The sequence below is a fragment of the Geospiza fortis genome, unplaced genomic scaffold, assembly GCF_000277835.1.
Source record: "Geospiza fortis unplaced genomic scaffold, GeoFor_1.0 scaffold284, whole genome shotgun sequence".
NCBI lineage: Eukaryota > Metazoa > Chordata > Aves > Passeriformes > Thraupidae > Geospiza > Geospiza fortis.
The window spans coordinates 12,642-39,978 of NW_005054508.1; the positions used below are offsets into that span (position 1 = coordinate 12,642).

A 27,337-nucleotide genomic window follows, 5' to 3' on the forward strand; every position below is an offset into this window, starting at 1 on the left:
GCAGGAATTTCTGCATGCAAAGGGTGAATTGGTTCTTATCTATGTTACAGTCTCACAAACCCTGAGTTCTATAGGACTTCACTCTAACAAACTAAAAATGGAGCTCCATCTCTCTCTCTACAAGGCCTTTTAAGGATAAACTGTCCAATTAAGAAATGACACCAGAATTATTTTTACTTTTAACCCAATAACCAACCACCCATGGCCTGCAATGTAACGTTCTTATCCAGTTACACAAAACAACCCAAACCCATGGAGAAGAAGGTGAAGAAGGACCAGCCTCAGCCTGAAAACATTCATCTTGTTTATACATATTACTGTATTCTAAAACCTTAAACTCTAACTTTTCTACCATTTGATATTCCACTTCTATTCAAACTCCACACCCATAATCCCAGTTCTATCATTCCATTTTGGAATTCAATTTCAGGCCTTGGCAGGGGCTGCCCAGGCAGCTTTGCAGTGCCCAGCCCTGCAGGTGTCCCAGGAAGGGCTGGAGGTGGCACTCAGTGCTCTGGGCTGGGGACAAGGTGGGCCCTGGGCACAGCTGGGACTCCATGGGCTGGCAGGGATTTTCCAGCCTGAAATAACTGTGTGATTCTGTGGCACAGCTCATCATTTATGTGCAGATGTTCACTTGCAGCTGCCTTGGTGTCTGTGACCTCTGTTTTTTGCTGTATTTATCTCAATCTGTGACAGCACAGGTTCTGTACTCAGGGGGTCAGAGTGCATGTGGATGACTCTGCTGTGATCCAGGGATCTCACAGTGGAATTTTAAGGCACTGCTGTCTCTTCAATGTTTTTTTTTTTTCTTCTTGGTATGAGTATTATTTTTTTAAACAAAGGAAAAACATCCCTTTCATCAATTGTTCCCTTTGCAGAAGTTGAGCCTTAAAATAATCCAGGAAGCCTTTTGTTATATAAATATACTCATCCTCCAGCTTGGCACTGAATGTGCTTGACAGAGCTGCTTGCTGAATTCTCTTTTAAACTTGAATTTCAGTGGCTATGAAGGAGAAACCCTGGGCTCGGAGAGCAAAGCAAGCCCTGCTTGCTGTGTAATCACAGTGTAGCAGGGACTATTTAGAGCAGTGGAAAGCAGGGGTTTATGCCTGGAACTCAGTTTCTGTGTCTCAGTGATTTTTTGTTTCAGCTTGTTACAGCCAGGTACGCTCATACCTACCAAATTTAGCTCCATGGGAAGGGAGCATATGTGCAGTCTTCTGAAAATATTCCTGCTTAAGTTGTTTGCTCAGGAATAGAGTTGTGTGTGAATACAGCAAGGGTTGGCATGGTTAACAGTAAATTCCAGTGCAGAGCACTCAGTGGTGAGATCTCCCAGTTAAGTGGGCAACAGGTGGCTAAAGCAGATGTTTAAATAGAAAATGAACAAAACATCACCACCTAAAAAATTCCCACAAACTCAAAAATCCATCAACCACAAAAACTCACCACCCTGTGAATTTCAAATAATCTTGGTCAGAAGTGGTGGCTGTTTCCTGAGTGTTGTCCTGTGCCCGTAAAAGCACCTTGGGGGGAATTTATGAATCATGTGGAGCTTTTCTGTGTCCCGTAGGCCACACTTTGATTGTGACATTGGCTTTCTAAGTGACACCTTTGGTTTGTTTTGCTGCAAGCCTGAGCTTGAAGCTGCTGCTGACTGAGGAGGTTGGACTCAGTGCTCTTGGAGATCTTTTCCAAGCTAAATGTTTGATGATTCCTCCCAGCTTTTCACAGAATCACTAGGTTGGGAGAGACCTTCAAGAACATCAAATCCAACCCAGACCTAAACACCTCAACTAAACCATGGTGCCACATCCAGTCTTTGTTTAAACACATCCAGGGATGGTGACTCCACCAGCTCCCTGAGCAGGCCATTCCAATATTTTATCACTCTTTATGTGAAAAACTTCTTCCTGATATCCAACCTGTATTCTCCCTGACAGAGCTTGAGATGCATTTATCAGAACTACCCCAGAGAAGTGGGGATGTTCAGAGGATGCTGCAGGATGTGCCTGGCTGGTTTTGGTACAAACAGGGACAGCTTCCACCATCCCAGGTTGCTCCAGGCCCCATCCAGCCTGTCCTTGGACACTTCCAGGGATGGGGCATCCACAGCCTCTGCAGGCAATGACATCTTTGCAAAACTAAAGGTTTAATGGAATTTTGGAGCAGAGATTTTATACACCCACTGTTCAATTTGTTGGATCAGTCGAGTTGGGTTTTGGTAGATTTTTGAGCTGCTTTATTCAGTGGCTTGGCATGTTCTGGGTGCCGTGGATAATTTCCATCTTGTCTCCTAATTTATTTGCCTTCAGACATGTAAGCTGCTCCTGTGTTTCCAGGAAAATGGAAAGGATGTGCCAGCAGGAAATGGCTGCAGTTAATGAAAATGGGTTGTACTTGCTGATGATGAATCCTTCATCCAAAGAGGGAACGTTCCCTCTCCAGCTTTGTGGCCTGAATTAGCATCTGACTGTTCCTTTGTCCTGGGGCTGCCTCTGAATGACTCTGGGATTGATTCATGGCTTAGGGCCCCCAGTAATGGGATTTCCTGTGAGGGTGTGTCGCCAGTCCTTGCACAGGTTCAAAGGGAAAATGGGTTTTCCCTCCTGTGTTGCATCCTCTGGACTTGTGCCCCTTGGCTTTGGCTCCCTTTCCTCCCTGCCTCTGGAACCCTCGAGGTTTCACCTGGGATTTGAGGATAAACTGTCCAATTAAGAAATGACACCTAAATTAGTTTTAGTTTTAATTCAATAACCAACCACCCATGGCCTGCAATGCAGACTTTCTTTCAAAGCCATCCCAGCTCCTTTCAAGTGTCCCATCATCCACCTAAGGCGTGTGGGGACCGGGCTGTGTTCTCCTTGGGTTCAAGAGTGAGCACAAATACATTTAGTGCTTCCTGAAAGGCTTTCAAGTGCAGCACTGCTCTTTTTGCAGCTCTTTTTGCTTCCTTTGAAGGCTGAGCAGCCCCACTGAACTCAGGGCTGCGGTGCGTGACTGCTCCCTCAGCAAGCAGTTAAAACATCAGCTATTGCACTGATGTGCAAATGTTATTTTGTGCTGAAGTCATGCTGGAAATAGTTCAAAATGTCTTGTTTATTTGGATTCACGAGGGGCACGCTGTCTCGCTGAGCTCTAATCTTGTTTTGCTCTCTGCTTTCTTTGCAATCAGCAGAGCTGGATTCAAACCACGCTGAGGGATTGAAGGTGCCTCTTGCTCTGCACTCCGGAGCCGCAGGCTGAGGGCAGCACCCCTGGGTTTGTGCCTTTTGGGAGAGCTGGGGTGTTAATCAGTTGTTTCCCCTCAGTCCTTGGATGGGTGGAACAGGCTCTGCTCCTGTGTTGAATTAAACTCTGTGCCCTGTGCTCAGGTGAGACCCCACCTGCAGAGCTGGCCCAGCACAGGAGGGACCTGGAGCTGCTGCAGAGAGCCCAGGGGAGGCACCAGCATGGGCAGAGGGATGGAGCAGCTCTGCTGGGAGGAAAGGCTGGCACAGCTGGGGCTGCTCACCTGGGCAGGAGAAGCTTTGGGGTGACCAAACTGTGGCCTGGAGGAGCTGATGGGAAAGATGGAGAGAGACTCTGTACAAGGTGATAGGACACAGGGAATGGCTTTCCAGTGCCAGAGGGCAGGGCTGGATGGGATATTGGGAATTAGGAATTGTTCCCTGGCAGGGTGGGCAGGCCCTGGCACAGGGTGCCCAGAGCAGCTGGGGCTGCCCCTGCATCCCTGGCAGTGCCCAAGGCCAGGCTGGACAGGGCTTGGAGCAGCCTGGGACAGTGGAAGGTGTCCCTGACATGGCAGGGAGGGGATGAGATGAGCTTTAAGCTCCTTTCCCACCCAAACTTTCCCGTGATTCTTTTGAATATCTCTTACTGGATAAGCACTGACTCACTTGGTCATTATCTTAATGACAGATGCACTTGTTTAAAATGTCTCCACGGTTTTGCAGTTTTATTGTTCAGCAGATAACACAGTTATTGGGATCCTTGCACAAGATGCTTTGTTTCAGTTCACTCCTTAAATGTTTCTCTCTGTGTTTGCAAGATGCATGGAAATGGAAGGGTTTTCCCTGGCCTGTGCTGCCCTGCCTCTGCTGTCCCCATTCCCAGGGAGCAGTGCCAGGCTGTCAGCAGCTGTTTGACAGATTTTCCTGTACTGCTTAAGAAGACAAAAAGTTACATCTGACATATTTTGCTGTGCAGGGATCAATACACAGTGAAGGGTGGGTGAAATATTTTATATGAACATACCAGGGGATTTTGTAGTGCCAGCACAGGGTGTCTGCTCTGTCACCAGAGTCCTGTGTGACTGTCCCAGCTGTTCAAATGATGTGTGCATCGTTTGAGCATCCCTGCTACATCCACGCAGGTTTAAATATTCTCTTGTCCAGAGCATGCTCCCTGCATTGTGGAGCATCCTCACAGCCATCTCCAGACACTGACACATCACCAAATTCCCCAAGCTGTGCTAGGAGTTTCTTAGAAAGCTGGGGAGCTCCCTGAGCTGTGTGTGGCACATCCAGAAGGGCAGAAAGGTGGGGGACAGGCTTTGCACACAGGCTGTGTCATTATTAGGATATGTTGACATCTGGGGTGGCTCCAGGTGTTTTGTGGGTGCTGGTGCTGATCCAGGTGAGCTGAGGATGAGTTCCTTGTGTCTGCTCCTGCCCCAGGCCCTGGTGCTCTGTGCCAGCAGGAGTGCCCTGCCTGGGCATTGGTTACTGATAAAAATCCAGGTGCTGCTTCCCAAACTCAGGGGCAGCCCCCAACTTGCTCTGGATGCTTTGTTAGCCTTTCTCCCGCTGTGTTTTGGTCTCTGTGAAGCTTCTCAGGGAAGGCAGCTCAATACCAAGGCAGTGTCTCCAGCTCTGCAGTTTTGCTGATGTGTTTGAAGTCCCCAGACAGTTGATCAGGCAAACTTGCTGCTAAATGGATGATCTAATTCCCGGTGAATGCTGTGATCACAAGCATTACCCTACATCACAGAAACAATTTGAAAACCAGTGCGTACTCCTCAAGCTGTCAGTTGTCTTTCAGCACCCTCCTCGTGCTCTTTCATCTTGAAATGCTTGTGCTGAGGCTCCAATAAACTCACCTGTCAGCAGCTGCAGGGATGTCTCCTCTGTCTCCAGCTCCTAGCTGTAGCTGGCAGTTTAAAAGCTGTTTACAGAGGAGATAAAGCAAGGAGCTCTCTTGTAGCTGCTGCTTCTCTAAATGATTTTTCTTACACTCCAGTAATGCTCAGCACAAGGCTGTGTTGGTGCTTTGTGAGGGTTGCTCAAAGCCAGCACATGAGTTCTGTGCTCAGAACCTCTGAGGACATGGGCAGGGCAGGAAGGTGTCCCTGTACAGAGGGAAAATGGGATGGAGAGGTGGTCTGGAGAGAGGTGACATCCTGGAAAAAGAATGGGACAGAGCACCCAACAACCTGAGGAGTGGCCCCCAGCAGAGGAATGCTGTTTCACAGCCCACAGATATGTGGTGTGAATTTTACAAGGGAAAACTCTCTTGAAACCTGAAATTTATGGACTCATAAAATCATTAGGGCTGGAAAGACCCCTGGGATCATCCAGTCCCAGCTGTGCCCAGTGCCCACCTTGTCCCCAGCCCAGAGCACTGAGTGCCACCTCCAGCCCTTCCTGGGACACCTGCAGGGCTGGGCACTGCAAAGCTGCCTGGGCAGCCCCTGCCAAGGCCTGAGCACCCTTTCCATGCAGAAATTCCTCCTGAAATTCCATGTGGAGTTGATGCCTTGAGAAGGCTGCCCTAGAACAGAGGCCAGACAGAGCTAAAGAATAAAGCAGGGATTTATTAAAAGGATCTCCTCCATGGATCCACCTTGGGCAGCACAAGAGCCCAGCCAGGGCTGCACCCAGGGTGAACCAAAATGGGCACAAAATGGACACAGGGTCTGTCACTTTGATCAGTTCTGCTCCATTTGCATATTGGAGTTAATTGTCCAATTCCAGCTTTGCCCCATGCAGTCCCATCCTTGTTTTTCTCTCTTCAGCCCACGTTGTTTGTGCTCTTGGGCCTGAGATTTGGGTGTTTGTCCTTGGTGCCCAGCTAGAGAAGGAATTTTATCTAGCAACTCTCTGCACAGAGCTCACCATCCCTTAATATGAAGCTCAGACCCACACACTAAAGCAGCACAGAATCTGAAAAATATAACAGCTAAAACCTGAGACATCAGAATATCTAATAGAGTCTATTTTTTGTGGACCTGTTTATTCTCTTTTTTCTCAAGGGGGCGTTCTAGATGGTCATTTCAGTGAAATCCCTGTTCTCATCCTTCCTTTGTGTTCCAGCATTCAAAACTGTGCAGTAGGAGTACCTGACAAATTGTCCCAAGGAGCAGCTTTATTTTTACACCACAGCCTTGCAAAAAGCAACTCTAAAAACTTAGATAAGTGAGCTTAATAAACCAGCAAGTTTTTGTTTTGAGTCCTTCTGCTTCTTGCTTGTGCAAGAGGCACCATCCTTGTAAAAGTCTTGCTAAATCTGAAGCTCTTCTCTGTTTGTTTCCAAAAACCCACCCATTGTTTCCATGTTGATGCACTGGTTGTTAAGTTTTATCTGGAGAATTCTGATACTCAGCCAGGATCTGCTTCTCTGTGGTAATTTGAGGTGGGGTGAAAATGGACACTTCAAAGCAATCCTGTGTTGTCATCCTGTGAGTTTGAGATGCTGAAAACAGGCAAAAAAAAAATATTTGTGTCCCAGCAGGAGTTTGAGGCTACAGCTCTCCCCTGGGTGTAGTGTGAATATTAATGACACAGAACTGTGGGCACTGTGCACATGAAAAGAAAAGAGGAAACCCAGGTGTGCTGAGCAGGAATCAGGTGTGTGCTGCAAGGTCAGTGAGGCTGGAGAGCAGCAATTGGTTACTCATAAAAATCCAGGTCGTTTTCTGTGCACCTCCTTAGGGGTCACTTTGCTGGTGCTGCATGAGGAAATAATAAATGTAGGTGACCTAGGTATGTGTATTTATTTGATGTTTTATTACCAGAAACCATCTTCAGCTGAGGGGGAGGAAGGCACATGCACAGCCAGGGATGTGGTTAATTCCTTGCTCTGCTGCTCTGGTTTAAGAAAAATTTTGGAAGCTTCTGTTTCAAGATATCCAGAGGTTACTGCATTTTGCAGGCTCTTTCCTGTCTCTGAAGCCTAATGCTTGTTTTCTGCAACATTGGCAGAAAAATCAAAAGCTTTATTAGTTTGGGGTTTTGTTCTGCTCTTGGGAGGCTATTTTTCTGAATTGGGAGCTTTTTTCACTGCAAATAGCTGCAAAGTCAAAGTAGTAAATGCATAAATATTATTAGGGAAGGAGTAGATAACAGAACAAGCTACTGTAAAAAATAATTTTTAAAATGACCTTTTTCTCCATGATTCTGCATGTCCTGAATCCTCTATTTCCAAAAAGAAAAAGGTTCAGCAAAGGATGATGAAGGTGATCAAAGGCATGGAACAGCTGTTGTAGAAAAGGAGATAAATAAACTTTGTCTCTTTAGCATGGAGCAGAAACGATGGTGAGGGGAAGAAGCAAGGAGAGGAATGTTAAACACATTGGGAGCTTTGCATCTTCCAGGCCTTCCTCACTCAAAAAAACCCAAAAAACCAAAAAAAAACAAAACAAAAAAAAAACAATCCAAAAAACAAAACAACAAGGAAGGCAGCAACGAGCTTATAAAAGGGAGAGCTTTTCTTTTGGTGGTGTGGTATTCCTAGTGGCCAGGATGTTGCTGGAAGGTGAGGGGTTCAAAGGAGGCTGGATAAAACCCATCCTATTAAAAGCTATTGCAAACAGTGTCTCCTGGCTCAGGGAACAGTTATTGGAGCAGAGTTGGGAGGAATCCCAGGGTGTGTGAGGCTGCAGGAGCTCAATGGGCACCTGGTGTCACTTCCCATTGTGTGCACCCAGCTCTGCCCCAGCCCCTTGTTGTAAAAGGTATCACTGTCTGTGTTAAACTTTTTGTTTCAGAAACCTGAAACTTCCTTTTGTAAGCAGGTCAGAAATAACACCCAGTTGTTGTGTAGCTGTGTAACCTGGAGTAGCAGATGAAATGTGGGATTTCTTGGCTTCCAGGTTATTTCCTACTTTTGGTGGGTAATGGGAAACAGGCAAGCAGGAATAGCAAGTGATTCAGGTGATAGAAAGCTGGTGTTCAGGAGCAGATGATAGCAGCAGCTGTCTTGGCTGGTTGGGCTGTGCTCCTTTCCCAAAATCCTGCAGTCTGGAGTGTGCTGGGAGCGGGTGGGTTGGGGTGGCAGCGTGCCAGCTGCTGCTGGTGTGATGCTCAGGTTACCCTGCTGCACTGGAGGCTCCCTGCACACTCCACTCCCAGCCTGTTGCAATGTTTGGGTAGAGCTGGAAGGCTGGGGTTGCACCTTCACCCAGGGAGGGTGAAGGTTCCTCATGTGCACAGAGCTTTTTACCACACCCAGGGGGCTGCTTGGTGCCATCTGCAAGGACTGAATTTCCCTGGAGATGTTGACGTTCAGCAGCGTGTGGGTGTCAGGAGGCTTTGGGAGGTGGAGGAGGATGGAGTTGGAATAATGTCCTTTGAATCAGAGCTGTTTTGATCTGCTTAGAAAGAAACTGGCTGCTGTAAAAGGAGGGGAGAAATCCTCAAACACTGGACTGCTCTAGGGTTTTGTGCAGAGAAGAAAGACTTGGAGCAGGAGCTGTTTGGGAATTAATCCTGGTCTGAGCAGGGTAGAAACCCAAGTGTGGGGGAGCGTGTGTGGGGTCACTGATGTGCTGCACACGCATGCTCAACAACCATACCTTGAAAATAGAAAGACAACTCTTGGTTCACAGGGCTCCAGCCCAAGGCATGAGCTTGATGACCTGTGTGATAGCCTGGAGAGTAAATTCCAAGTGATTCATCCCTTTTCTGATCCCTCTTGAACTCTGACTGCTCTGTTGCTGTCAAGTGGCTGCTTCTGTATTTATGAGCGAGGTGGAAACTACTGACCTGCTTTGCCTGCTCTGAAAGGCAAGTGATAGTTCTCTCTGAGATGGCAGGGGTGCTATTTCTGCATGTGCCTGAACTAAATTTGCTGTAGGGAACTGAAAAGTGTAGATGGTGACGACTGCTGGAAGGGAAAGCGTGTATTTACTGCTCCGTGGCCATAGATTTATAGACAGATAGCTTGGTTTGTAGATAAATATTGTTGCCTCTATTTCTGTAGCCATAAGCAGTAGATGTTAAAGCCTAAACTTTGCTATAATCTAGGGACCTTTTAATATTTTTCCCCCTGTCCCATCTGCCGAGTTCTTCGCTGGCGGCTGAGGCGTCACGTGGCGCCAGGAGAGCCAAGAGAAGTGACGCATCCTGGTATCCCATGGTAACTCTGCTTTTCCTCTGCTTTTAGCTCCTTTGCTTTGCTCCCAGATGGAATAACCTGCCTGTGGGATTACACTGCCTCTGCTCACTCACAGGTGAAGCTGAGGTTGCAGGGTTTGTACTCCCTGCAAACGCTTTGCACTCAGTAACCCAAATTGAAAGGGGAACAAAGAGCACCACAAAGCACAAGGCACCAAACCAACACTGAGCCCAGAAATCTCCCAGTTCCCCACCCAAACTTCTCAACATGCAGGAAGCATCGGTGGGAGTTTACTCCTTGTTTGCCATTCAGGATATTGAAGCTTGTCTGAGAAGTTTCTGCAAACCACAGGTTGATACCCTGTGAGTGAGGTACAATTCTCACCAAAGATTCACAGTTGTCACCTAAATTTGCAATCTGGGTCTGGCAGTTCACACAGGTTTTGCTGCTGGAAACTTGTTAGGTGAGGCTTGCTCTTTGTTTTTGGTTTTTTTTCCCTCTTTCTTCACCACCCCCATCAGTTGTTTTTAACCTCTGGTTGCTGTATGCAGTTACTGCCTGCATTTTTGTTAGAAATATCCTATTTATCCCCCAAGAAAAGCTCATGGTTTTGCATCCAGATATGCTGATATTTTTTAGACTTCTGATTCTTTTTGAAAAATGGATCTTTTAATTATAGAATTATAAAATGGTTTGGGTTGGAAGGGAACTTAAAGCCCATCTTATCCCCCCCTGCCATGGGCTGGGACACCTTCCACTGTCCCAGGCTGCTCCAAGCCCCATCCAGCCTGGCCTTGGGCACTGCCAGGGATCCAGGGGCAGCCCCAGCTGCTCTGGGCACCCTGTGCCAGGGCCTGCCCACCCTGCCAGGGAACAATTAACTTAAAGCCATTTTCTCCTCTCTGTTTTATATCCACTGTAACTTTATTGTATTAAACCAGCCGTGGTATTTGCTGAGGCTGCAAATGGAGTAGCTCCTCACCAGGTGTAAACACTGAGGAGAGACCTCAAACCTGGTTTTGTACCCTGTTTCCAAACTCTTCTGTGCCTGTTTTCTGTGTGCACTGAAGCACAGCTAAAGCAACATGTGTCTGGTTTAACTCTGCCCTGCCAATTGGATTTTTGCTTTAGGGCACAGCTTTCACAAACCCAATTTATCCTCAGGGAGGAAGAAGAAAAAACTGATTTTGCTCACACATAGTCCCCGTGTAGTGGAGGAGTCGGTGGGGAAGTTTTTCAGTGTGGCAGGATTTGCATTTCTGTTGCCACAGCTACAAGTGAGCTCACAGCATTTCAGCGCTCCGCCGGGGACGAGCAGGAGTTTTCAGAGTGAAGGCACCAGTGCACCCAGATGAATCATTCTGGTGTGTCCAAGGGCTGGGGAATCACTTCTTCAATGGCAGAGGATGCCCTGGTGTGCGGGGGAGGAGGCAGAGATGTAGTCTGAGCAGTTTGGGGCTGCCTGGATTTGAGCTGGGAGATGTGTGCTGGGAAGAGGCTGCTGAGCTGTCACCTGATGCACAACATCCCTGTGAGCACCTGGATGTTGGGAAGTATCCCAGGATTCCTTTGATGTGCTTCCTCTGGCTTTGCTCCAAGCAGGTATTTAATACAAATCTCTCTTCTCATCCTCACAGGACTGAATCCCTTCTGTTGTGTTTCAGTTCCAGGCAGTCCATCCTGCTGCCCTGGGTTTGCATGGGGACTGCTGCTGCCTGGCTAAATCCAAACAATAGCCTGCTTGTGGCAGCTGAAAGTGGTGCTGGAAAAAAAATCCCTCCTCTGTAATTGCAGGAAAAAAACAAGCCTGTGTGCAGCAGGAAGCAGCATGACTACATTAACTCATAATTTTAATTTTTTTCCCTGTGTCTTCTGCACAGTCTGTGATGATTTAAGCATAAATTGCTTAGGAAAAGTCCTTGGCCTGTTATTTAATTACTGATTGCTTGTGTGGCAGAGGATTGGCAGGTTAAGGTCTCCTCCAACCCAAACCACTCCATGATTCTGCAGTTTGGGTGCATGTCACAGGATGGTTACCCTGAATCCAGAGGTTTGCCACTGTAACCGTTGTAAGTGTGAAATATTTAATAAGGAGATAATTACCTTCATCTGGGTAAGATTTAAAAACTTTGAGCTGTCTTGATGTCAGGTTTTTTCCTTTTCCCCAAAGAAAACTTGGCTGGCTGTTGCCTTTCACGTCCAGGACCCTGCTCCTCTTGTAATCAGTGTTTCATAAGCTGCCTGCAATGGCCTTTTCCGGCTGATTCTTGCCCTTGGAATGGCCTACAAAAGCTCTTTCCTCCGTGTTATCACATGCAAAGCACTGCTGTGACACTGCTAAATGTCTCAGAGCTGTGGTGTGAGACAGAGGTTGCAGGGACAGAAAAGCTGGAGATGGGGGAGAAGTGTGATATGTGGCCAGCTCAGTTAATGCAGGGATCTGGAACTAAAGGGAGGAGCTGAATCAGAAGTGTTGAGAGCAGCTGTGACACCTTTTTCCCCAACAAACAGCTGTGACTTGTCACACAAGTCACTTCACTGGCATCCTGTCTATTCACCTGGGCTCATTTAAAAAAAATTCATTATTGCTCTTGCTTGGTGCTGTTGGGATTTTGAATTTCTATGTTTGAAAGTGCTTTTGTATTGATGATGTGCTTAAGGGGTTTTTTTTTGCTGTGTTGGAGGCCTTTTTTCTGCTGTGACTTCCTATTTTTGGAGCTATGGGTGTGTAAGTTTATGGATTAAAATAAACAAGGAGGGGGAGAACCCTCCAAACAAAGCCCAACAAGGCGCTCAGGAATCAAACTGCAACTGTGACACAGAGGGAAGACAAGGGTTTGGGGCAGCACAGATACAAAGTGAGGTCTCCAGAGGATGTCTTTGGACAGGCAGGAGGGATGATACCCCCAGAGAGAAGTGACTTTTCTCATCTGTAGGTCAAGGGCCATCTCCACTTTGCCTTCATGTGCACTCTGGAATAGACTTGGAGTAGGGAAATTCAGCTTGTATTTGACAAGGAAATGCCAAGTGCCATAGCAGGTGGAACAAAACAAGCAGCAGATCCAACTGAGGGCCACTGGCCACCAAAGCTGTAGGAAGGGGCATTTTTCAGTTTATGGGAGTCCCAGCAGTGTGTGGTGAGCTTGTGGGGTGGGCAGGGAAGCAAACCAGCTAAATTATGGATTTGTTACTTGGATTGATGATCACATGGAAGAAGGCTGAAGGCTATAATACAGCCAGGATTGTGAGACACAGGCATAGTGCTTCCCACTGCTTTTTTTGGACGAGGCTGGGCCAGGAACAGAGGTCAGAATGACTGGGGAAAGCCTTTTGGCACCAACATGGGGCTGTCTGCAAGTGAAGTTTGTCCCTGCAGGCAGCTGCTCACCCCAGCAGCCCAATTTTGGCTTTTGTTATTTGGTTGTTTGTTTTTTTCTCCTCTTAGTAACTCTCCGAAACACACTGCAGGGTGTCTGCTTGCACCTAAGGGATAACCTTTGTGGGCAGGAGAATAAAAGAAGAACAGAGCTGCTGTCCTGGAGATCTGCATTTGTGCTTCTGCCTGGAGATTTTGGGCTGCCTGTGGTCCCTGTGTCACTGTGATGAGCCTCTGCAGGTGACACAGTGTCTGGCTGCTCTCACTCTTGTCCAAAATCCCACTCTTGGTCCAAAATCCACAAGGATTTTGTGGTCTCCTGGTGGAAGCCAAAGGAGTGGATCTGGGCATGAAAATTATTGTGGAACCGTGACAGTGGATCTGGTTTGGATGCACAAAGGTGCTATTAAGGCTTGAGAGAAATGTTTTGAACACTTGTGGAGAGTTTGGATGGATGAAAGAGCTCTGCAGGGTCCAGCAGAGCCTGGGGAAGTGCTTACCCAGAGTGTATTGGCACAAGGTGTTCCTTGAGTTCCTTTCACCTTGAAAAGACAAATTAAAAAGGGGTTTCTGCTGCCCAGTGGGTTCTGTGGGGTGTTTTCCCATGGGAATCCTTCTCCCTTCCTTTCTAAGGGACTTGTTTTGATCTGACATTGTGGTGGGATTTAATGCTTCCAGTACAAGAAATTAAACACAGGTTTAAAAATAAAAATATCCCCTAAATCTCAGAATGACTTTTGAACCAGCACAGGCAGGAGAGAATCCCTGTGTGGATTATTTGCTCTCTTGGGTTTTGATCTTGTTTTTTTTTATTGGCCTTAAAAATGTCCAGAGGTTAAAATTAGAATAATAAACATTTACAAGGGAATTTTCTACGGTCAGCTTTCATTTAGAACTGAAAGCCCTGGAAAGCTTGGTCCATTTTGGGATGCTGAAGACAAAGTGAGTTTTTTCCTGTTTTATTTTAGAGCTGCATGATGGATGTGGAAGCTTGAATTTTCCTTTATTTAGTAGTGTACCAAAACCAGCCTTTTGCTGTATAAACAAAGGGTCACATTCATAACAGCCAGAGCAACTAAGCAAGGGCAGTGACTTAGAGGGGGAATATCTTGGTATTGCAAGTGTTTAATGAATCATGGAGGTCTTTTGTGCCAAAATCTTTCTGAATTTGTAACATACTGACCACACAAAGTCCTGCGGCATTTCCTAGGCAGGAGGGAGAGCTGCTGTGTCCATCTCTGTCACACTGCCCTGTTACACAGTGTGTTTGGGGAAGGAATACTGTTCCTTTTGTCACCAGGTGAATGATCCTAAACTCTGTTTGGGTGAGTCTGTGATGGAAACCTGGCTGTGCTGTGTTGGTTTTGTGGTTGGTCCCCATCCATGCCCTCAGTGTGGGTGTAGGGATGTTCCCTGTGCTTCAGTTCCTGCTTTTTGGGTTCAGGACCATTCCAAAAATACATCTTGGCTGTGTAGCTGCCTCAGGTGATCCCCAGGCTCCAGATCTGCTGCTTTGGGGCAGGATGGAGTCCTGGCTCACTCTGGACTGATGTGCAATTTCCATATATAATTAGTTCTCTTCATGTGTGTGTGTGCCTGTGTTTTTATTTCTCTGGTTCCCTGAAACTTTGGCCATATGTTCCTTTCTCTGCCAGCAGCATGCTAGGACCCTTGGGGTGGATCTCACAGCAATGTGCAGGACATGCAGCATCCCTGATTCCCCACTGCTTTGCTTTGTTCTGGGTTTCAGTGCCAGCTACAGCCTCCTGGTACCTTCCAGCTGGGACTCTTGCAGAGGAGCAGGGTAACCCAGAGACAGGGCTGGTGATGCTTTGCTGGCAGTGAGGAGCTGAGCTGGGCTGTAATTAGGAGCCTCTCTTTTCCCTTGCAAGTCCAGAGTTGTTCTTTCTGTGTTTAGCTGGTTCTGCTTTATGGGGTTTGATTCAGTATGGAACAGTAGCTCGTGCTGCCCAAGAGAAGAGTCCTGTATAAATGGGAATTGTTGTGTGTCCTGAGTGCCACAAGTGTAAGGCAAGTCCTCAGCCTCCCCAGGAGGAGCTGCTTTGATATTTGGAGGTGCTGGTCTGGTCTTTGTGTTCACAGCTGCAGGAACTGTAAAGATGAAACTGTGAGCTGAGAACCTGAGCCCCTGTGCAGATCTTTGCAGGCAGTGTCTGTTGTTCTGGGGCTGCCTCTTGGTGCACCTACTCAAGGGATCCCAGAAGAGTTAAAAGGGACCCTAAATCCCATCTCATTCCCCCCCTGCCATGGGCAGGGACACCTTCAGCCATCCCAGGCTGCCCCAAGCCCCAAGTCCAGCCTGGCCTTGGGCACTGCCAGGGATCCAGGGGCAGCCCCAGCTGTGCCAGCCTTTCCTCCCAGCAGAGCTGCTCCATCCCTCTGCCCATGCTGGTGCCTCTCCTGGGCTCTCTGCAGCAGCTCCAGGTCCCTCCTGTGCTGGGCCCAGGGCTGGGGCAGCTCTGCAGGTGGGGTCTCACCTGAGCCCAGGGGCACAGGGGCAGAATCCCCCCCTGCCCTGCTGCCCACGCTGGGGCTCAGCCCAGGGCACGGGGGGGTTCTGGCTCCCAGCTCTCACCCCCAGCACCCCCAGGGCTGCTCTCAGACACTTCCCAGCCCAACCTTTTGTGTTATACTAGAATCCAGCTGGTAGCCACAAGAGGAACAATCCATAAAAACCTTCCCAAGCTCCTGGATGGAACCATGGTATGGCTTAGGGCCATAGACCCTGGCAGAAAATGCACCAGCTTGGGGCAGGGATTGGGCCAGCTGACCCCAAAAGTCCCTTGCAACATGGGGCATCTGGGTTTGGTGACACCAGGCTAACACAGGGACAACACCCATGGCAAGAAGAAATCCCGGTGAGCCAATGCTTGCAGGGAGTCAGTTTAAAACTGCACTGGTGCCTTTTTTTTTCTTTTTTTCTTTTTTTCTTTTTTTCTTTTTTTCTTTTGTTTTTTTTTGCTGTGTGAAGAGACCTCGAGTGCCCTGGTCCCAGCTGTGCCAGCTGCCACCACAGCAGAGCCCAGCTGGGCTCTCCCTGTCCCTGCTCTGCCCTCAGTGTATTTGCAAAGAGAGGAGAAGGAGGAGGAGGAGGTGTGCTAAACTGAGAAGCAGGCAAGGCAAATGCACTGACAGTTAGACAGAAACACGTTTTATTGGGAGCTTTTGGACAAAAACCTGGAGATTGCATGGAGTCTTCCCTGTCCCCCTCCTTTTTAGGGTGAAATATTGATAATTTTAAGATCAATTTTGTACTTTCCTCTGTTGCTGATGGCTCTCACTTGGCCTCTATTTTTGCCAAACCGCTTCCAGTTGTGGGAACAGGGAATGTTGGAGATTTAAAGAAATTACAACTTTATTTTATCTCTTGGCCCTCAAATAAAAAACTTTAGCATTTCTGTTGTTTTACACCAGCAAGAAGTAGTTACCTGCTAAGTTAATGAAGATTTTGGCCTGTAAACCTAAATGATACCCATGTCTGACTCTTCTTGCTTTATTCTAACAGAGGATAATCATCCTCTGGTTTTAGAGGTGTAACAGAGCATCTGTGGGGCTGAGGACTTTTTTAAAGCATTCATCCCAGTGGTGATGTTTGAGGAAAAAAAAAAAGGCAAAAGGGAAGCAAAACTCGAGGGAGATGGGGTGGAATGAGATGGGAGATTGTAAGGGACCTTTATGGAATGGGAGTGATGAAACACCTCCTGCCTGGTTTGTTCATTTGTCTCTGACCCCTGTGTCACATTGAGAAAGCAGAAATGGAGCCAAACCATGGCCAAGGTGAGTGAGCAAGGGCTGGGAACTGAATCTCGACCTCAGGAGTGAGACAGGGCGCATGTCAGGTGTTCTGCTGGGCTGGGGTGTGCCCTGTCAGCGCTGTGACGTTGTGGCACTGTGCCTTACACAGGCTGAGGTGCTGCTCCTGGCTTCCTGGGGCTATCACAGATGATATCCAGGCTGGGAGAGGGCACTGGCTGCAGGCTCCCAGGATCCCAGCCTGCCTGAGCCTGGCATGGACCTCTGCAAGGTCACCTTGGCAAGCAGGGTCACCCAGAGCTGCTTGTCCAGGGCCACGTGCCAGACTCTGCCCGTGTCTCTTTGCCACTGAGGAGTGCAGAACTGGGCCCAGCACCTCAGGAATGGTGTCACCTGTGCTGAGTGGAGGGGAAGGATCACTCTTGTCATGCAGCTGGTGGCTTTTTATGCTGGCTCTTGGGAGTTGTTGTCATCTGTCCTGCTTGGCAGAGCTGTCCCCAGCCTGTGCTGGCTCCAGGGGTCACTCCCCCCCAGGTGATGGAAGGACTCTGCTTTGTTTGAACACTTTGAGGCTCTTGCCTGCCCTTTGCTCCAGCCTTTTAGAGTTGATCCAAGTGGCAGTGTGACCCTCTGGTGTACTGGCCACTCACCCCAGTTATTGTGTCACCAGCAAAGTGCTGAGAGCACACTCTGTGCATCTTCCAGTCAGTAAAAGAGGTTAAACGATTTTGGCTCTCATATCAGCCTGTGGGAAGTGTCTGTCCTCCAGCTGGACTTTGTGGCACTGACCTCTCCCTGCTGGGCCCCTTTTCCACCCACCTCCCTGCCCTCCTGGCTGCTCCACACTTTGCCAGCTCATCTGAGGGTGTGAGAAGAGCCAGTGTTGAAAGTCTTGCCAAAGCCAGGACAGACAGCATCCTCTGCACTCCCTCCATCCACCGGGATTGGTTCATCCTAGGAGGAGGCCAGGCTGGTGAAGCAGGATTTTTTCCCTCTGAATGTCCATGCTGACTACTCCTGATCACCCTCTTGTCCTTCAGGTGACTGGAGATGGTTTCCAAAGCTCATCAAGTGTGGCCTCACAGTGACAGCAGCCATCAGCGCTTGTGGATCCATCCCATCAGGTCTCAACCTGATCCTCTTCCACTAAGGATAAGTCTTCCTTGTCTGGATTTCCCCTTTGGCCTCAGGGGCCTGCAGTTACTAAAGGTTGGCCTCACTGGCACCCTTCACATCCCTTGCCAGATTCAATTCCAGATGTGTTTTGGCTCTCTTAGCCCCATCTCTGCCCCATCAGTGTTCCCAGATTGCTCCTGCCCCTGCAGGATCAGTGTTCCTGAGATTCATCCTGACTCACCTGCAGGATCAGTGTTTCCAGACTCCTCCTGCTTCCCCTGCAGGATCAGTGTTCCCAAATTCCTCCTGGATCACCTTCCCCTGCAGGATCAGTGTTCCCAAATTCCTCCTGGATCACCTTCCCCTGCAGGATCAGTGTTCCTGAGATTCCTCCTGGATCACCTGCAGGATCAGTGTTCCCAGATTCCTCCTGGATCAGCTGCCCCTGCCCTGCTCTTTGTACTTGGCTCTGATCAGGAGCTCTGTGCTCCTCCATGGGGGCCTCCTGCCCGCTCAGCTGGACCAGCTGCTTGTTGGGATGGTCTGTCCTTCAGCCAGCTCTTTTGGGCCCCTTTTTCTTTTTATCAGCCAGCTCTTTTGGGTCCTTTTTCTCTCCAAGCCCATTGGATTCTCCAGGCACACCCCTGAAGATGATGCCTGTTCACCTCAAGTCCAGGGCTGTGGTGCAGCTTTGTCCCTCGGCTCCTTCCTTTGAGAGCTCTGAGCTCCATGGTCAGTGCAGCCAGAGCTGCCCAGACCTTCACACCCCTGACCAATTCCTGTCTCTGTGTAAGGATGAGATCCACTCATCCAGGGGCAGGGGAGAGAGATGACATGAGATGAGATGGATGAGATGCACCATCCCAGGGTGTTCCAAGCCCCATCCAGCCTGGCCATGGGCACTGCCAGGGACCCAGGGGCATGCCCAGCTTCTCTGGGCAATGGCTCTCCTGCGTGCCCACCTGGGTGGGTGGGTGCAGGTGGCTTTGCTGGTGTTTATTTGGACGTGCAGCCGTGTGTGTGTGAGCTCCGGGGTGGCAGCAGAAATAGCACAGCTCCTGGCAGAGCCCGGCATATGTGAGAACCTCCCTCTCTGGCTGCATGCATGCAATATTTCTCTTGGCTCCTTCAGCCTGGCTGTGGTGTCCGAGTCGAGGCTGTGTGTGTAGCTTTAGGAAAAGAAAAGCTTTATTTCTGTCTGATATTCTCCCTTACTTGCGTGTTTGCAGTCTCTCCAGAAGGGCTGTGCTTCTCCCTCCTTCTCCTCTGCCTATTTATATCCGCGGTGACGTTGCAGGAGTGTTTGCTTTGGAAGAAATCTCTCCGTCTGTCTGAGCCAAACTGAAAGCAAAGCCGCAGGAGAAAGCATTCCGAGCTGCAGGAGAAAGCAAAGCATTCCTTTCTTCTCCTGCTGGGGAGAAGGGAGGCCTGGGGACTCAGAGGAAATGATCACCTGGCAAGGGCAGGAAGCCTGGCAAGGTAAACGCCTTTTTCTGTTTGACTAATGCACTGACATCCACCCCCAAAACCCGTGAACTTCTCATTCCGGGGGGTGGAGGCGTGAAACTCTGGGGTGGTTTTTAGAGAGGAGCTGTGAAATGAGTTGCTGAAAGCCTCCAGGCTCAGGACAATGGCTCTTTAGTAATCCAGCAAGACTTGTCTCATCAGCTGCTTGCATGCACAGCATCACAGCTCAGGGATTGCTGTGCCCCCCTCATCGGGTGATGCACAGGGGCTTTTCCTTCTCCCCCCTGCCCCCCAAATATTGTGATTGCACTGTGGAAGTGATTTCCTTACAGTGAAACTGAATTTTGCCTCATCTGTAGCTTTCTAAGCCCTTCAGAGCCCTGGTTCTGAAACTTCCCAAGCCTTTCTGTTATTATTGTGCTCGGTCTGAATCTAAAATAAAGAATTTGCTTGATAGTTTTATAAAGGTATAAACTGAACGGTCTGTATTGTGTTTGTAGGGTAGTTTGCAAAATAGGAGCATTTACTTTTGGTTAAGGCCAGATTTTCTGACATCTGAAGCTGCATTTGCTACTTTTTGCTGCTTGTGAGCTGTAGAAGACACGGAAAGTAACACTCGAAGGTTTTGAAGTGCTCAGTATGAAGCTGAGCGTGTTTGAGCCCTGTTTTTTTGCAGAAGCGCCAATCCCTCAGCAAATATAACAGTCCAGCATAAATAAACAGCCAAGAGAGCGACTCTGCCTCTCTAGAAAGTTGAAGTATTTACCTTCACTGTTTTAGTCCCTATGAGATATTTTTAACTCCTAACCAAACTGCATTTTTGTGACCTGTAATTGCAGGGGTAAAACCTCTGGCAGTGATTTTTAGGAAACACAACAGACAGTGGAAGTTCTGTGGAGATGTTCTGGATTGGAGCTCTTTGGTGTGGATGGAGGAGAAATGGAGCTATTCTTGCTCTAGGAAATCGTGGGTGCAGGACAACAGTACCCAAGTGAGGTCAGCCTTTGGGAGTAGCTACAGGTCCTTAAAAATACCAGGGGTGTCTTTGACTGAGAGCATGGCAGGGATGGTGCTGTCCCCAGTTTGAGATACACACCTACCCCATGTAACTCCTGTGGAATCAGCTCTGTGATAACTTTGGGAATCCACTGGGAATAGCCAGGAGGCAGCAGGGTGTCACAGAATCACAGAATCATGGCATGGTTTGGGTTGGAAGGGACCTTAAAGCCCTGGAGAGGCTCCTGGAGAGGCGTTTTTGGTGTTCCGGGGTTTGAAAACAGGAACATAATCTGTGTGTTGTGACTGGTGTCATGAAGAGAAGTGCAAGTGCCAGCACAGTAAATGCCAGCCAAAATAGGCATGATGAATGCCAGGGGAAAGGTATTTGGCCATGGCTTGATTTAGCTGCTCTGTGTGTGCTGCAGCATAATATGTTTATTTAAGTTTATTTAAGTTTGGTTTAATTAGTGTGTGATTATGGGGAGTTTTGAATGAGTTAGAGATGGGACTTCTGAGTTGATTTTGATGATGTGGGTTTATTTTTTTGTCTTTTTTATAGGTAATAAAGGTGAGTTTGGTTCATATTGAGAGTATGGTTTAGAAGGTCACAAGACTTTTAGTTACAAGATCTTTTAAGGAGTTGTTTACTAATAACACTGCTAATAAGGATATTTATGTTTTTACTTAATTTTAAATAATTTTGTCTTATGTATTTATGTTATAGTGTAAGTTTTTTTAGTTAATTGTGTTATAGCACATAAACTTACAGTACTGTATTTTAATCTCCTTATTTACTTTTGTAACTACCTTATTTTTTTATATTTTAAATTCTAAAACTCTAAATTTTTAAAAATTAATTTAACATATTTCTACTTTAAACTATAAATCTTCATTTTCACTTCTAATACTTAAGTTCAAAAGCCTTTTCCAAGATCTCAAATCAAATCCTATATTTAATTCTAAACTTTAACTTACAAACCCAGGGGTGGAATGAGATGAACTTCCAGGTCCCTTCCAATCCAAACCATTCCATGATTTTATGCCTTTTGTGCTCAAAGCTGCTGAGACTTGGCTTTGGTGGGAGCAGGATAAAGTTCCTTCAGGTCCCTGTTCAAGTTCCTGTTTGGAATTGTAGTGAGAGACACATAATTCAGGTGCTTGTAGAAAAGTGTCCCTGTAAGAAATATGAGTTGGGATTTCATTGAATGCTGGTTTTTTTTAGGACATATATCCCAAAAAGCAGAATTTTAATGGTCCTGGTAGGAGGACCAGGCTGTTATTTTTCATACTTACACAGAGCTTGATCATTTTTTAAGAATAAATTGGGCTGAAAGTCAAGGTCATAAAAATAAGGTCTAGTAGGCCCAATTTTTATTGCATTTTGATCATTGGTGGAGATAAAAGTACAGTTAGATTTTATCTGAGTGACACCAAAAGCAGCTTTTGCTTGTGGTGGCATTGCTGCCTATTCCCTTTTTTGTAGGATGAGATAAGGGGACATATAAACACACTTGCCCTGAAAACCTTTTAAGCCTTTGAGATTAATGGCTTTGGCTTCCTGAGCATAATCTGTTCTTTCCAGCTCTTAATTAAGGTCATCCTGAGAAGCCAGGTGAACTTGTGGCCGGGGTAGTCACAAGGAGGAGGATGAGAGCTGGAATGATGGAATTGCACAGCTCAGCCCTGTGTAGAGCCCTGAAATGGGATACTGGGAATACAACACCCTGCAGCCCTCACAACCAGCTCCTTATCGCTCCTGGTGACTTGTTCCCTTTGCCCTTGGGGCAGAGGAAGTGTGTGTTTGAGTATTGATCCACATCATGCTTATTAATGACAGAGGTATTGGATAGGTGGGCATGTCAGGGCCGTTTAACCTTTGGATATTGACTGCCAGCTCCCTAGGGAGAAGGGAACTGGAGGCTGGCATGAATTGGGAACTGGAGGCTGGCATGAATTGGGAGCTGGAGGCTGGCATGAATTGGGAGCTGGAGGCTCAGATGAATTGGGAACTGGAGGCTGGCATGAATTGGGAACTGGAGGCTGGCATGAATTGGGAACTGGAGGCTGGCATGAATTGGGAGCTGGAGGCTCAGATGAATTGGGAGCTGGAGGCTGGCATGAAATGGGAACGGGTGTTTTATCTTCACGCTCTTGGAGTGGAGTGTCCCAGTGCTGGGTCTGCTGCCTGGCAGGAGCAGGAGGTGTGATCAGGGGTTTGGGATAACAAACATCTTGCTGAAGAGCCCCAGGAGTGGATTTTTCACTGTTGGTGTGGCTGTGGCGCGCAAGCAAACGCTCAGGATGTGGAGCTAGGGTTGATTTATCTTTAACAGGAAAAAGCCCCTCCACACCCACAAGCCCGGCTGTTGAACTTTAGCACCAAACATCATCCTGTATTAACTCCTGCTTTGTTTTTGGGGTTGTGGTTGGGTTTATTTTTGGTTGCTTGGGGTTTGTTGTTTTGAAATGTTTATTTTGCTTGATGGTGTCTAAGGCCTTAACAAAGCCAGAGCATCTGATAGCAGCAGCCTTGTCCCAAGATGTGGGGCAAACAGCAAACTCTTTAGGTGGAAAAATCAGTGAGACACCAATCTGTGTCCCTTTGCACTGTTTGGTGAGGAAACTCTCTGTAACAGAGGCTTCTGGGTTGGAATTTTGGATTTGGAAGAGACAGAAGCAAACTGGAATTCTGAGGCGGTGACTTTTTTAACAGGAGGTTTTTAACACACCTGGGTGATGAGACTTCTGGGAGGGCAGAATAAGTGGATCAGGGAATAGGAGTGGCACTTCCCAAGCTGGAAGTGCTGGATGTGAGATGCAGTCACGTGGGAATGATACCCTGCCCTGTGAAAAACGTCCTTATTGTTGAGTGGGGGGTTTGAAAAGGGTGTCTCCTTTCTGTTTTCCTCTTTTATGGAAAGCTTCACTCTTCCAGGCTCAAAAGGGACCTCAGTGGTGTTAAATACTTGCTTTGACCTGGGTATGTGGTTGCACATGCCCTGGATGGAATTGCCATTCCAGAGTGTTTTCCCTGGAGAGGTGCTGGGTGTTCAGCTCTGCAGAGCCACCCCTGGGATGGTCCATGTGTTTCTCCAAGAATCTAAAGGTCAACCACAGCCTTGAATCAAAAAGAACAGAAGGTTGGGCAGCACACACGATGAGCAGAGTGAGGATTTTATCCATTTAGATTAGATGAGAACTCCAGGAGCTGCTTGGATGACGGGTGGCACAGAGTGAAGACACCTCATCGTGAGGGATCCCACTGCTGCTCCTGCCATCCCTTTTAGAGTGACACAAGGATGGTGTGTGATCCCTCAGAGCTGTCCCAGTGTGTCTGGGGGTTTGTAGGGAACAGCAGTGGGCTGGGAGTGCCCAGGATCAGCTCAGCCAGGCAGAGCATCCCGGGTTGCAACACTGCTGCTGCGAGGGCAAAGGACAACCACGTGTCCAAACACAGCAACACCAGCTGTTTCTTCACTCCCTGCTGAACCAGGAGCAGGAGGAGCTTCCAGCTGATTTTCCAGACGATTCTGGTTTGCTGCCAGGGTTTAAAATACACCTTCCCTCTTGCATACATGCTGGAGCACATGATGCTGAAATTGGAGGAATTCTGCTCAGGGAACTCAGTTCAACTTGCAGGCAAGGCTGAGCTTTTTTTAGGGAGAGAGGCAGCGGAGTGGTTTCCTGCGGACGTTGCTCTGTGAGTCACACGTTACATGACACAGCATTCCTCCCGGGAAACTTCATTGCTGGAACTGATGAGCACATCAGCGCTCTGGAATCTCCCTTTGTGTTAGCAAACACACCTGAGCACTTCGCCTGCTGCTTCTGGAAGTTGTTCTGATAGTACTTCAGAGCTTTTAAACTCAGCTGTTTCAGAATTTTTAGTTTCTCTCAGAACCCCATTAACGTCAATATTTTTAGTTTCAAAAGCAGCTGTCCATTAAGAGCCTTCCACATAAGAAGCTGTAATGGCTTTTAATGCTGTAACACAGATGAAATAATAATTATTATTTAATTACACGTGTAATAATGAAGGTTCACATTACTTCTCTAAGTGTTTTAATGCAAACACTTTTAAGGTCACAGTAGCTTTATAATTCTCCTGTAGCACATTTTTTCTGATGTGTCAGTGACCAGGACAAGTTACTTGAATGGACAGACAAAAAAAAAAAATGCTTTGAAGGTTTTTTGGGATATGTGAAGTGGATGTATAGATTTACATTGCTGGTGTGAAGCTCTGTGAACACATCACACCGTGACAATGATGGGCTGGCCCTGCTCAGGGACCTCCAGGGCTGTGCCCAGTTCTGGGTCCCCAATGCAGGAAGGACCTGGACGGGCTGGAGCGTGTCCAGGGAAGGGAATGGAGCCCCAGGAGGGGCTGAGGGAGCTGGCAAGGGGCTCAGCCTGGAGCAAAGGAGGCTCAGGGGGACCTTGTGGCTCTGCACAACTCCCTGCCAGGAGGGGACAGCCAGGGGGGGTCGGGCTGTGCTGCCAGGGAACAGGGACAGGACAAGGGGAAAGGGCCTCAGGCTGGGCCAGGGGAGGCTCAGCTTGGCCAGCAGCAGGAATTTCTGCATGCAAAGGGTGCTCAGGCCTTGGCAGGGGCTGCCCAGGCAGCTTTGCAGTGCCCAGCCCTGCAGGTGTCCCAGGAAGGGCTGGAGGTGGCACTCAGTGCTCTGGGCTGGGGACAAGGTGGGCCCTGGGCACAGCTGGGACTCCATGGGCTGGCAGGGATTTTCCAGCCTCAGGGATCCTGGGGTTCTGAGCAGTTTTTTCTCACTTGCCTGAGACTTTTGTTGCCACTCTCAGTGCTGGATTTCACCTGCTAATACACAATTCTTTTCTGATTGATAGGGTAAAAGGGGGCTCAACATAACTCGACTGGTTTTGATGTTTAGGCAGATTTAAGCTGTCAAGGCAAGGATGGCCTTTCCCCAGGCCTTTGGAAGGACATTCCAAATGGATATGGTGCCTGAATGATCAAGACACATCAGCACTGGAGCGCTGGGGTAGCAGCCCTTTCTCCTCAGTGCCCGCAGTCAGCCTCAAATCTGGTTTTTGTCACATTACTCATGGTCTGGTGGGAAAGAAACAACATCTCTGTGGCCATCTCTGTTCTTCAGGCATTTTTTGGGTGATTGTCACTCTCCTGTTGAAGCTGGATGGGGGAAGGTAGAGGTGAAACAGCAACAGCCACTGAACTGAGGGCAGTAGTCCCAGATATCCAGTCCTATAGAAAGAAAATTATGTCATCAGCTCAGGCTGTCCTCTCTTTCAGCCCTTAGGCTAAATATGTCCTGGCTGCACTGTGTAGGAGAAAAAAACCACCCTCCTTTGCACATCCAGTGGAAGAGTTCATTGTGTTTCTTTTTATTTGTTTAGGGCTTTGCAGGGTGTTATGTTGTATCTGTCTGGACACATGCAGTATTTAAATGCCCCATGGTTGAAAAGGTGTTCTCAAAGCTCCCTTTTAATTACCTGTAATACTCGTCCAACTGTCTTTTCTTCTCCCTTCTGGCCCCACCTGACTCGTGGGAACACAGGGCTGCCTTTGTTATGTGCCTTGAGGTCACTGAACTCACACAGGCCTGGATCATAGGGGGAAAAATATCACCAAGATAAGATCTGCTGGAGGAGCACAAGGGCATTTCTGTCAAATATGAACGCATTTATTGTCTGGAGGGAGTTACTGAGTTGGCCTCCGGCCTCACCAGGTGACTTGTGCTGTCCTGAGAGGTATGGGAGGGCCCAGAGTAGACACGAGTGTCCTCAGCATTACAAGGAGTCCTTCTTGGCCTGTGGCATCTTCTAATTAAGCTGTAGATTCCTCATGTATATTCTCAGTGGGAGGGATTTACAGGATTGGTACTGACTGAATTGCATCTAAAGAATCTTTAGGTGCTGAGCAATTACTGTTTTCACTCCAGAATCCCTCCTGGAAAGAGAGGCCAGGTTGGGCAGATGACATCTGTTGAGTGTTACAGAGCCCAGTCACTAAAAGACTGCTGGGAAACAGAGCTCACTGGTGCCTCATTGCATGTCTCAGATTTTAAATAAAATGGGCTGAGTTGAACTTGACCATGGGCCGTTTTTAGGTGTCTAAACTTTGTGGAGGAGCTGATGGTGAGCACATTGTTCCACTGGATACTTGGCTGTCTCCATGTGTTAGGAAAAAGCACTGCTGGGCCATGCTCAGGGGCGTGGATCTACTGAAAAACCCCAAAGCAGCTACTCCTTTAAAATACTTATTTTCTGTGTGATAGGATGAGTGTGGAAGGATTTCTGTGTGCAGCTTCTGAAAATTCTTTTTCCACCCTGCGGCTCTGCAGATTCCTCGGTATTCCTGGCAACAGGCTCCCTCTCTCGGGATGGAGCTCAGAAATGCTGCTATTTGTTACTGCTAGTGCCTATTTTTCAGTTTCCACATTATTTCATCCGTGGAGTGGAAGCAGGCTGCTTCCTACGCCTCTGACTTCACTCCTGGACAGTGTCTCTGTTGGACCCAGCAGCCAGCAGGCTCGGGAGAGTCCGTGCTCTGCTGGAAAACACAGCCAGCGCTGCTGCTCATCCCATCAGTGTTCCCAACATGACTCAGCCTGCGTTGTGTTGTGGTTTTGTACCGAATTACAGCAACTCCCCGCTGTCCCGAGGCGGCGGCTAGCAGGCATCTCTGCTCCCTCTCACCTGGGATGCTTTCACCGGCCTTTCCTGAGGGATCCCAGGGCAGGAGATCCTGTGTGCTTCCAGTCCTTGCTGGGGCCTTTGGGATAGAGGCTGGATGCCAGCCCTCGGGGAGTGCTGATGCTGCCTGGCCAGGGACTCTGCTGCTGGTGGAGCCAAAAAATTCATGGAAAGCTTGGGGAATGAATTGGTTGTTTTGCTTCGTGTTAGTGTGGTGGAACACGACTTTTCTTTTTTTTTTTTTTTTTTTGTATTTGTATAGTAGGACTTAACATCTGGTACTGATATATACTGAAAAAAGGAGCCCTTCCTCCCTGCAGTGACTTTTAAGTGACACTTAACGAAAGCGTTCCGCGCGTACAGTAGGAATCACCAAACCGAACATGGGGGATGTCCCCATTTCCCCGTGTTTCAGGCGCTGTTTGCCGGCAGGGCAGCACTGCCGGGATCTGTTGCACCACCCGCGGCCGGGCTGGCACTCCCGGCCTCTTCCTCCTCCTCCTCCTGCTCCTGCTCCTGTGGCGGGCGCTCCGTCCCCTCCTCTCCCGGTGCTGACGCACTGGCGCGCCCGCGGGAGGA

At 48.2% G+C, this 27,337-nt stretch overlaps 1 protein-coding gene across 1 annotated transcript in view; it reads left to right on the forward strand.

Moving 5' to 3' along the window:
* The window catches only part of SGMS1 (sphingomyelin synthase 1), a 63,477-nt gene that overhangs the window by 1,833 nt on the left and 34,307 nt on the right, over nt 1-27,337 (forward strand). The window lies entirely within an intron of this gene.